The 12,166-nt window shown below is 43.3% G+C and overlaps 2 protein-coding genes and 1 pseudogene across 3 annotated transcripts in view; all 3 read left to right on the top strand.

Moving 5' to 3' along the window:
* The window catches only part of LOC309564458 (uncharacterized protein), a 1,566,033-nt gene that overhangs the window by 1,242,148 nt on the left and 311,719 nt on the right, over window positions 1–12,166 (top strand). The gene's annotated exons all lie outside the window — the stretch shown is intronic.
* The window catches only part of LOC309563993 (uncharacterized protein), a 132,387-nt gene that overhangs the window by 234 nt on the left and 119,987 nt on the right, over window positions 1–12,166 (top strand). The gene's annotated exons all lie outside the window — the stretch shown is intronic.
* LOC309563997 lies at window positions 146–3,929 on the top strand (annotated as a pseudogene). Its single transcript, XR_014226110.1, has 2 exons — window positions 146–277; window positions 2,419–3,929. The product of XR_014226110.1 is annotated as an uncharacterized misc_RNA (transcript).

Below are 12,166 nucleotides of genomic sequence, written 5' to 3'. Positions count from 1 at the left end.
GGGTCGGGAACATAAAGTGATTGAACACTCTGACATGTGGAGACGATGTGTGGACTCTACGAGATGATATTTTCTATGTGATCTCACATCATAAATACTTCTATGTTACAGATGTTATTTTCTGCCATTCTGTTGGTTTAGGGTGAAGATCTGATGAAGATGAAAGTTGAGGGTGAAGATGAAGAGACGTATGTGAGGGATGATCAGCAATCTACGGAGGAGGCTGGAATGACGAGGACATTCAAAGAGGAGGACACTCCTACAGAGATCAGCACAGGTGACCCATAATATATTCTTGTCTTATCTCTGCTCTGTTACTGCTCACTGATTGGTCCAGAGTAGGGTGGGAGATGAGTGATATCAGTCAATAATAGGTTGATAATGGTCCCCTCCCTGTACTGATACCCGTCCTGGGGTTCAGCTGGCAGTATTAGGTTGTGTGTCACTCCTAGTTACAGTAGCACAGATATGAGGACACAGATTGAGCCTTTCTTAGGTTGGTCCCTCTTCTTCCAGCAAATTTATAGCTAAATGTTACCATAAAACTCTATTACCAGTCTTGTTGGGATGAAAAGTAGGGAGTACTTTGGTTCTCCTATCATGGTTCTATCATTGGTCCTCGGTCCATGGTTCTATCATGGTCCTATCATTGGTTCTCCTATCGTGAGGACAAACTATGGACAAACATTGAAAAAGAGATCACTAAAGGACACAATCTATTTGCCCTTTCTATGGCCAAAATTATAATACCCAAAAAAATAGTCATACCCAACCTTCTTTCTATCAAATCAACACTATTAGCATGGAAGCATATCCTATCCAAAACTAAAACTGGAAACATATACTCGAAAGTAGCATTACCTACAAGAATAATAGACTACTATAAAATAAGATTATCGGCCGAAGAGTGGATAAATCAAGGTTACCATTATTATAATAACCTTCCGTTGCATCTCAGGAGTGTTGTGGAGGATAAACTAGGGAAATGTGCCCGACTAAAAGATCTGAAACTCGATGGTAATATTGATATTCCCACGGAAATATGGCAATTTTTTACAGGCCAAAACTCACAAAAAAAGAAAGGAATAAAACTATTCTTTAATCTACTTTCCTTTTCCAGTAATAAAAATCCTAATATGACTAAATGGGAAAAGGATCTCTCACAAAATTTTACGTGGGAACAATGGCAAAAAGCATTATTGATTAATAATAAAGCATCCTCATGCATTGAGCATTGGGATAATTCACAAAAAATTCTAAACAGATGGTACTTGACACCATATAGATTATCGAAAATATTTCCTTCTGCCTCCCCGATATGCTGGAGATGTAATGAAGTAACAGGAAATCTTCACCACACTCTCTGGGCCTGCAAGAATTTAATACGTTTCTGGAAATCTATTTCTTCACTTATAGCCGAAATAACCGGTAACCTGACAGAACTGACACCTGCGATGGCACTATTGGGAATAGACCTAGATTTATACCCAATATGTTATAGAACTATAGTAGCACACATTCTAATAGCTGCAAGACTTACTATTGCTAGTATGTGGAAATCTACCGAATCTCCCAACCAGTCCAACGTAATTACCAGACTGAATATACAAGCACAGTACCAAATGCTTTTAGCATACAAAAATTCATCTACTAATAAATTTAAAAAGAAATGGCAAATTTGGTTAAACAACCCAAGAGCTTCTACTTACCTAAAGAAATGTGATATCTAAATCTCCATTATAGTTCAGATCAATTGGTTCCAATGTCCCATCCCTAATAAACCTCAGTACACAGCAACCAATCCGCTTACAGATAGTTCCCATTAGGGGTAGGCGGTTTGGGTATGCTGTGTTTTATTTAATCATAATAGTTTTTTTTTTTTTTTTTTCATCTAACTGTTACCTGGTACTCCTGTAATTCTCATAATTTACTTCATTTTCTTAACTGTTGTTCCATGTACCAAGCAATGAGTCAGAAGTAACAAATAATTGTAAATGTTATTGTTGAAATTGTTAATTTAAAATTCCAATAAAAATGACTGCTGCAAGCTCCTTCCAGTGCTGCATATCACCAGAAGCCTATGGCCACTTTTTCTATGGTAAAGGGTCTTCAAGTCTTAACTTTGAACCTCTTGTTTATCAGTGATCACATGACCCAGTGCCTAGGCTTGTGGTTGTGTAAAGAACATGGACCTCCAAGTCCCCATTGGTTCCTGCTCTTCTGACAAGGCTGTGTAAATGTAGAAGTGATCTGGGAGGAGGACCAAAGGCCCTTTGACTGAAGAGGGGAAGAGTCCCAGCTGGTTGGGACATCCACAGAGAACATCTGCTCACTCATATCTACCTAATCCAGATGGAATCTAGATGGAAGTGAACTAACCCTCTCAGATCTATTGATGATGTTTTTATATTTTTCCAGGACACGCCATGGAGAAACCCTCGAAGGATCGTCTCACTTTATCTCCAGGTTGTAAAATGGAAGATGAGGACATCACAGGAGATTGTGGAGGAGAAAAGACAATGAGCTCCACTATGGATGGTGGACTTCACAGTGTGAATAGACCATGGAATCCCTCTGACTCTGAGCAACCTCGTACTGTGAGGGATGGTGCCGGAAATCAGGGGGAGGGGAAATTTTCAGGTCCTGATTGTGAGGAAAGTTTTAGCTCAGAATTGGGTCCTTTTAAGCATCAAAGTAATCATGCAGGAGAGAAGCTGTATTCCTGCTCTGAGTGCGGGAAATGTTTTCTGCAGAAATCAACACTTGTCAGACATAAAAAATCTCACAAAGGTGCGGGACCATATTCCTGTTCTGAGTGCGGGAAATGTTTTTCAGAGAAGTCCGATCTTTGCGTCCATCGTAGATCTCACAAAGGGGGGGAGGTGTTTTCCTGCTCTGAGTGTGAGAAATGTTTTAAATGGAAATCCGAACTTGTCATCCATCAAAAATCTCACACAGGGGAGAGGCCGTATTCCTGTCCTGAGTGCGGGAAATCTTATCCGCTGAAATCAACACTTGTCAGACATGTAAAAACCCACACAGGTGAGAAACCGTATTCCTGTTCTGAGTGCGGGAAATGTTTTGCAGAGAAATCCTATCTTTACGTCCATCTTAGAACTCACACAGGGGAGAATGTATATTCCTGTCCTGAGTGCGGGAAATCTTATCCGCTGAAATCAACACTTGTCAGACATGTAAAAACCCACATAGGTGAGAAGCCGTATTCCTGTTCTGATTGCGGGAAATGTTTTGCAGAGAAATCCCATCTTCACATTCATCATACAACTCACACAGCGGAGAAGCAGTGCACCTGCTCTGAGTGCGGGAAATGTTATCTACAGAAAGCAGAACTTGACAGACATCAAACTTCTCACACAGGGGAGAGACCGTATTCCTGTCCTGAGTGCGGGAAATCTTATCCGCTGAAATCAACACTTGTCAGACATGTAAAAACCCACACAGGTGAGAAGCCGTATTCCTGTTCTGAGTGCGGCAAATGTTTTGCAGAGAAATCCCATCTTTACATTCATCATAGAACTCACACAGGGGAGAAGAAGTACACCTGCTCTGAGTGCGGGAAATGTTATCTAAAGAAAACAGAACTTGACAGACATCAAACTTCTCACACAGGGGAAAGACCGTATTCCTGTCCTGAGTGCGGGAAATCTTATCCGCTGAAAACAACACTTGTCAGACATGTAAAAACCCACATAGGTGAGAAGCCGTATTCCTGTTCTGAGTGCGGGAAATGTTTTGCAGAGAAATCCCGTCTTTACGTTCATCAAAGAACCCACACAGGGAAGAAGCAGTAAATCTTTGTGTGCCGGAAATGTCCCACTGAAATCAGATCTTGACATACACCAAAGATTTCACTTGGAGAGTGGCCATATTCTTGTCCCAGGTGTGGGCAGTGTTTTCTGCTAAAATAAACACTTTGTAGGACATCAAATATCTCACATGGGTGACAAGTCGTATTCCTGTCATGAGTGCTGGAAATATTTGTAGAGAAGTCTTAACTTTTGTAGACCTCATAGAAATCACCTGGGGGAGAAGCCATATTCCTGTCCTGAGTGTGGGAAATGTTGCCAGTAGAAATCAGAGTTTCTTATTAAAGGCATTACATGGGTGAGAAGCCATATTCCTGTCCTGAGTGTGGAAAATGTTCCTGAAAAAAAAACGGAGGTTTCTATTGATTAAAGGTTTTCATAGGTGAGAAGTCGTATTCCTGTCCTGAGTGTGGAAAATGTTGCTGAAAAAAAATCGGAGGTTCTTATTGATTAAAGGTTTTCATAGATGAGAAGTCGTATTCCTGTCCTGAGTGTCGGAAATATTTTTAGAGAAGTCCCATCTTTTGCAGACATAGTAGAAATCACATGGGGGGGAAGCCATATTCCTGTACTGAATGTGGGAAATGTTGCCAGTAGAAATCAGAGTTTCCTATTAAAGGTTTTACGTGGGTGAGAAGCCATATTCCTGTCCTGAGTGTGGAAAATGTTGGCGAAAAAAAATCGGAGGTTCCTATTGATGTTTTCATAGGTGAGAATAGGTTTTCATAGGTGAGAAGTCGTATTCCTGTCCTGAGTGTCAAAAATATTTTTAGAGAAGTCCCATTTTTTGCTGACATCGTATAAATCACATGAGTGAGAAGCCATATTCCTGTACTGAATGTGGGAAATGTTGCCAGTAGAAATCAGAGTTTCCTATTGATTAAAGGTTTTCATGGGTGAGAAGTTGTATTTCTGTACTGAGTGTTGGAAATATTTTTAGAGAAGTCCCATTTTTTTGCAGACATCGTAGAAATCACAGGGGAGAGAAGCCATATTCCTATACTGAATTTGGGAAATGTTGCCAGTAGAGATCAGAGTTTCCTATTAAAGGCTTTATATGGGTGAGAAGCCATATTCCTGTCCTAAATGTGGAAATGTTTTTCAGAGAAGTCCACTCTTCATAGACATCAGAGGTCTCACACAGACAAAAAGACTAAATCCTACCCTGGGTGCAGGAAATGTTTTTCACAGAAACCCCATTGTTGCAGACATCAGAGAATTCACACGAGCAGAAAACCTATTCCTGCCCAGAGTATGGGAAATGTTCTCACAGAAGGCCTGCCTTTACAGACTTCAGATGATATACAAGGGGAAGAAGACATATTTTATCTTGACTGATGGCTTCACACAAGGCCCATCGTTCCAGCCATCAAAAACCCCACACAAGTGGAGCAGACCGTGGAATGTTCCACCATTTAATTTGGAGTTTTGCCCGAGGGTTCAGGGATACTGGGAACAGATTGTACGGTTTCTACATGACAACATGGGCTCTCCTTTTCCATTGCTCCCCAAGCCGTGTCTCCTGGGGATCTTTCCAGATACAGATCTTGACAAATTCACCACACTATTCCTACATGAAACACTGTTTGCAGCTAGGAAGCTCTTCGCTAGAAGCTGGATGCTGGAAGCTGGATAACCCCCCGGTATTCAGTGATTGGCTGAGGGAGATTAATGTCACTATTCCATTCCATTTCATCTATGCCCATAGAGGTTGTCCCACCAAGTTCAATAAAATTTGGGACAGGTGGTTGCAGACCCCAGAGACATGTGTTTAAATATGGTTGCTTATATTACTGCTACAATATTTATGTTGAGTTATTTTTATGTTTATTCCTTTGGATTGTGGACTGACAGTTCCTTCCTCGTCAGGTTCCAACTTCTTTTAATGCCCTACTTTGTGTGTACTCCTGTCTTGTACCTCTGCAGTTTAATGGTTTTTGATGTTGTAATGATTCCATGTTTCATTGCCTACCATACTTCATATTTTCTTTGTATGATTGTATTTCTTTTTCAATTTACAATAAAGAAAACGTTTGGTTGGAAAAACCCCACACAAACCTTCAAGGTGTATTTAGTGCAGGGCTCAAAATTTTAAGTCATGAGCTACTAGCCAGGCCTTAAGAGTTACTCGCCACTTGTTGCCCCACCCAAACCCTACCCTGCTCCGCCCCTAAACACGCCCTCGCCAGAGTGACCACAGCGTGCCCCCTTTCAATGCAGAGTGACCACGGCGTGCCCCCTTAAATGCAGAGTGACCACAGCGTGCCCCCTTTCAATGTAGAGTGACCACAGCGTGCCCTCTTAAATTTAGAGTGCCCACAGCATGCCCCCTTAAATGCAGAGTGACCACAGCGTGCCCTCTTAAATGTAGAGTGCCCACAGCGTGCCCCCTTAAATGCAGAGTGACCACAGCGTGCCCCCTTTTAATCCAGAGTGACCACAGCGTGCCCCCTTTCAATGCAGAATGACCACAGCGTGCCCCCTTTCAATGCAGAGTGACCACAGCGTGCTCCCTTAAATGCAGAGTGCACTTACCTGATGCAGTGGCGGCTTCTCCTCAATCCTCTGCGTCTCCCGAGTCCTCCTCCTCCTTGGCCAATGGCAATTGTTCACCTTTCGGGCCAATCAGGAAACGGGTCTCGGACCCGCTTCCTGATTGGCCAGGAGGAGGATCCGTGTGACAATAGCGAATATTCATTCGCTATTCTCACACAATGGGTGGGCTCAGGGCGCACTGCTCTGCGTCCCAGGTCCACCCTTTTCTGAAGAAGAATGCAGGCTGCGCTGTGAGCGGCGGCGGCAGGCACTAATACATTCCCCATACAGCACAGCCCTTCCTCGCCATCCCCATCATTCAACTCGCAAAAGTGGAATTTTTCGAGGGCTGATTTAGTGAATTAAAAAAAAAATTGTAGAAAATTTGAACTTTTTCTACAGGAAAGGTTTTACACAGGTGAGGAGCAGTATTCCTGTCCTGAGTGCGGGAAAGGTTTTTCAGAGACGTCCACTCTTCTCAGACATCGGAGATCTCACACCTTCGAGAAGACTTAATCCTACCCTGAGTGAGGGGAATGGGAAGCCTCATTGTTAGACATCAGAGGATTCACACGAGCAGAAGACCTATTCCTGCCCCGAGTGTGGGAAATGTTCTCACAGAAGTCCTGTCTTTACAGACATCAGAACATTCACATGGGCGAGAAGACATATTCTTATCTTGAGTGACGTCTTGTCTCAAAACTCATCTATCTAGCCATCAAAAATCCCTCACAAACCCTCAAGGTGTATTTAGTGAATTAAAAAAAATTGGAGCTTCTTCTACATCAAAAGTTTTACACGGGGAGGAGCAATATTTCTGTCCTGCATGTGAGACATGTCTTTCAGAGAAGTCACCCCTCTTCACAGACATCGGAGATCTCACACATGCGAGAAGACTTAATCCTACTCTGTGTGTGGGAAATGGGAAACCCCATTGTTATAGACATCAGAGGATTCACACAAGCGAGAGACCTATTTGTGTCCAGAGTGTAGGAAAAGTTCTCACAGAAGGCCTGTCTTTACAGACGATTCACAAGGGTGAGAAGACATATTCTTATTCTGAGTGATGGCTTTCACACAAGGCCCATCGTTCCAGCCGTCAAAGATCCCACACAAACCCTCAAGGTGTATTTAGTGAATTAAAAAAAAATTTTAGGAAATCAAAGCTTCTCCTACATCAAAGGTTTTATACAGGTAAGTATTCCTGTCCTGAGTGCGGGAAATGTTTTTCAGAGAAGTCCACGCTTCACAGACATCAGAAATCTCACACATGCGAGATGCCCTATTCTTGTCAGAGTGCGGGAAATGTTCTCACAGAAGGCCTGTCTTTACAGACATCCAAGGATTCACATGGGTTAGAAGACCTAATCCTACCCTGAGTGCAGGAATTGGGAGGCCCCATTGTTCTAGACATCACAGGATTTACACAAGCAGAAGACTTATTCCCTCCCAGAGCGTGAGAAACGTTCCCACAGAAGGCCTGTCTTTACAGACATCAGAGGATTCACATGGGCGAGAAGACATAATCTCATCCTAATGGATAAGGCCTATCTTTCCAGCCATCAACAATCCCACACAGACCCTCAAAATGTAGTTAGCATCCCGAATTTTCAAAAAAACATGTTCTTGCCCTCTGCGCAGATCCTGTAGGCCTTCTTTCACACATAGTTCCTGGTCATGCCCGCCAGTTACCAATTTCCTTGGACCACGTGGCTAAGTTTATAAATGGGGCCACCAGCTTTCTTGTCCCTGGGGACCCTTTGTACTATTTTTCGGCAATGGCACACCAGCTTTGCACCCTACCTTTGGAGACCTTCCCAATACCTGCAATGGACCTACCTTTGTCTGCTGGTGGCCCACAGAGCTATACTCAAAAAAATGGACACCGGAATTATCTTGAAACAGTTACAAACTTTATTTTATGGAAACATTTTCCCCATTATGGTGCACCTTCTAGGAATTTACCTTCCTGGGCCTAGAAATAACGGCTCTCCTGCCCTCTTTCTGATATACAGAATGATATGCTAAAGCGATTCCTAGCATCTCCTAAAACAGCCGGTTTATTTCATTTTATCTTCAAGTCTGTAAGGTCCAGTTCACACTGATGCATCAATCGCTTCGACTTTGGAGCACTTGTCGTGGCATCAGAAGTCAGGCCCCAGTTGGATCCCATTCTGTGCAACAGACCCATTCTAATCGGTGTGGCTTGAGACGCTCTGACTTAGAAAAAGGTTCCTGAACTAATTTTGGTCTGACTTTGGTACGACTTGCAATGACTTCTGTTAAAGAAGACGCATGCAAGGCGTGGCGAAGTTGCGCTGGGGTCCGACTTTAGAGTTGCGCGACTTTCAAGTCGTGGGCAGTGTGAACCCAGGCTAATAACCTCCAATTGGTGATCCTGCTAGTGCTATGAACCTATTCCATGTCCAAGCATGTATCCTAAAGATTCCTCTTTGTACCGGTGTACAAACTTAATAAAATTGATATAATAAAAAATGTGTTTTATAAAAACAGGTTTAGACTGGGACACTGGGGCCCACCAGATAAATTTCAGTCTAATTGGCCATACACACTATAAGATTTTCTGAAGACTTTTTCCTTTAGATTTACCAAAACCATATAATATGAGGTCAAACCTAAACACTTTCAATTTGTATGCAATCTGGCAGGCCCTTGCACTACATAGAAAAGGTAAAACTGAAGGAAAAGGTCTTCAGAAAATCTTATAGTGTGTATGGCACTTTAGGGCCCACTTTCCAGACTTGTGAACTTCTCCAACACGACATAAAAACTTTGTTCTTCCAACGGGTGCAGCCATACTGGGAGAGAAAATGGCCGAAAGTTAGAGGGGCTTTTAAACTAGGTGATGGGGGGGAGGGTCCAGGTGTAGAATTAGCCAGCGGGGAGCAAGGTTCAGTGGGCATTAATGGGGACATTAGCAGTAGGGTGACCAGAGATCCAAAACCCAAGGTAGGCTGACAAATAGAAATTGCAGCCTCATAACATCTAACGAGGATATAGTATGCAACTGGACAAAATTACGAGGTTTGTATGTCAATGCTAGAAGTCTGGCCAACAAGATAGGAGAACTGGAGCTGCTAATGTATGAGGAGGATTTTGGTTTTGTGGGGATATCAGAGACTTGGTTCAACAGCTCCCATAATTGGCGGGCAACCATTCAGGGGTATTCCCTTTATCGCAGAGATAGAGAGGGTAAAAACGGGGAGGGGTATGCCTGTATTTCAAAAACAATGTGCAGGTAAATATGAGGGAGGATATCACGAATGGAGCTAAGGAGGAGGTAGAATCCTTATGGGTAAAGCTTCAAAGGGAAGGTGCTATGGGGAAAGTAATATTGGGCATATGCTATAGGCCCCCAACTGGAGGGGAAGGTGGGCCTTCTATCACAGCTTGGAATGGCAGCAAGGATGGGAAATGTCATTATAATGGGGGATTTTAATTATCCAGATATAGACTGGGCAGAAGCAACCATGCATTCATCTAAGGGTTGGCAGTTCCTAAATGTTTTGCAGGACAATTTCATGGGTCAGATGGTGAACGTACCAAGACGAAACAATGCGGTACTAGACCTACTGATTACTAACAATACAGACCTTATCACGGATGTAGAAATACGGGGCAACTTAGGAAACAGTGACCATGTGTCAATTAGTTTCAGTATAAATCATAGAAATAGGAAACACAAGGGTAATATAAGGACACTGAATTACAAAAGAGCCAACTTCCCTAACCTGCGCTCTTTGTTAGAAGTGCTTTAAGAACATACTAAATAAAGGTATTGGCCTGTGCATTCCAACTGGGAATATGTTTAAAAGAGCTAAAATAAACCCTGGGTGGCTACGTAAATCTCCAACGTTAAAATGCATATAAAAAATAAAGAAAGGCCTTCAAAAAATATAAGGCTGAGGGGTCATTGGCAGCATTCCAACATTACAAAGAATGCAAAAAGAAATGTAAGAGCACAATGAAGGTGGCTAAAATAGAACATGAAAGAACATAGAAGAGAGTAAAAAAACCTTTAAGTATATAAATGTAACATTTCTCCTGAGTTCACTGGGGCTCATGAGAGCACCAGTAGTGCAGCCAAACCCTTTGCAGCTATAACAGCTTCAGCTCTTCTGGGAAGGCTGTCCACAAGGTTTAGGAGTGTGTCTATGGGAATGTTTGACCATTCTTCCGGAAGCGCATTTGTGAGGTCAGGCACTGATGTTAGACGAGAAGGCCTGGCTGCCAGTCTCCACCATAATTCATTCCACAGGTGTTCTATCAGGTTGAGGTCAGGACTCTGTGCAGGCCAGTCAAGTTCCTCCACCCCAAACTCTCTCATCCATGTCTTTATGGACCTTGCTTTGTACACTGGTGCGCAGTCATGTTGGAACAGGAAGGGGCCATCCCCAAACTGTTCCCACAAAGTTGGGAGCATGAAATTGTCCAAAATGTCTTGGTATGCTGACGCCGTAAGAGTTCCCTTCACTGGAACTAAAGGGCCAGGCCAAACCCCTGAAAAACAACCCCACACCATAATCCCCCCTTCCCCAAATGATTTGGACCAGTGTGCAAAGCAAGGTCCATAAAGACATGGATGAGCAAGTTTGGGGTGGAGGAACTTGGCTGGCCTGCTGACCCCAACCGTTGGAATAAATTATAGCGTAGACTGCTAGCCAGGCCTTCTCATCCAACATCAGTGCCTGACCTCACAAATGCGCTTCTGGAAGAATGGTTAAACATTCCCATAGACACTCCTAAACCTTGTGGACGGCCTTCCCAGAAGAGTTGAAGCTGTTATAGCTGCAAAGGGTGTGGCTGTACTACTGCTGCTGCTCTCCTGAGCTCCAGTGAGGCTTACTAATCCAGGGAGCTTAATTGATTTTCATACCCATAGTGAATGCAGGAGCCTGGGGGGGACCAGGGGAGGATCCCCCGGATGGCCAGAGTACTAGTCCTCCCAAACCAGTGTTTGAGGACCTGGGAAGTGGCCCAGCTAAAGGGGAAAGCCTGGCAACCTACAGAAAGAAGGTTTGTGCGAGGACTGCGAGAGTCACCAAGTTAAAGGTTGACTTCAAGCATAAAAAGATTGCAAGTGACCGGCTTCACAGTTCCAAGAGAAGACAGATGCAGCCTGAGTTGATGGCTTTTGAGGCCAAATTGGAAAAGCAGAGTCTGCTGGTGGCCGCATTGAAAGAAACCAGCGGGATTTTCAAGGCAAAGTATGGCAGCGATGATCGTCATGTCTGTGAATGTCAGAGTTTTACAATGCCTCATAGGTTGTGTAGTTCCACAACAGCTGGAGGGCCGAAGTTTGAGGATCCCTGATATAATATTTAGCAAAATTAGTCATCTCAAATTAAAATTAATTTAACCAAAATTTCTCTGCTTATCCAGACAAATAATATATTTCTCTCCCCCTTGGTGGGAGTGGAGATGACCCCATCTATAAGGATATACAGTACATACACACACAGCACAAGGCCGGGGTCACACTACAAGACGTTTCTCGGGGCTGCAGTTCCTCTGAGCTCCGCGAGGTGGTGATCTCACTTTTACCCAAACAGGAAGTCTCTATAGAAGACAGGAAGTGATGTCAGGTACAAACAGGAATTTCCGGGTGAGAGGTGAGGACGTAGAGAGGCGACATCGCTAGAAGTGGCAGCAGAGGAGGTAATAAGATCTTATTTTCTATTTACACCCAGTAATCCCCCCGTCATGTTCCGTCCTCTTCCTCCATAGTCACTGTGACCTCTTTTATCTCCAGCAGATGATGATACACACATATATAGTGTGGA

This window comes from Pelophylax lessonae (assembly GCF_965119305.1).
Source record: "Pelophylax lessonae genome assembly, chromosome: 9".
Classification (NCBI taxonomy): Eukaryota; Metazoa; Chordata; class Amphibia; order Anura; family Ranidae; genus Pelophylax; species Pelophylax lessonae.
This window is presented reverse-complemented; position numbering and strand designations above follow the sequence as displayed.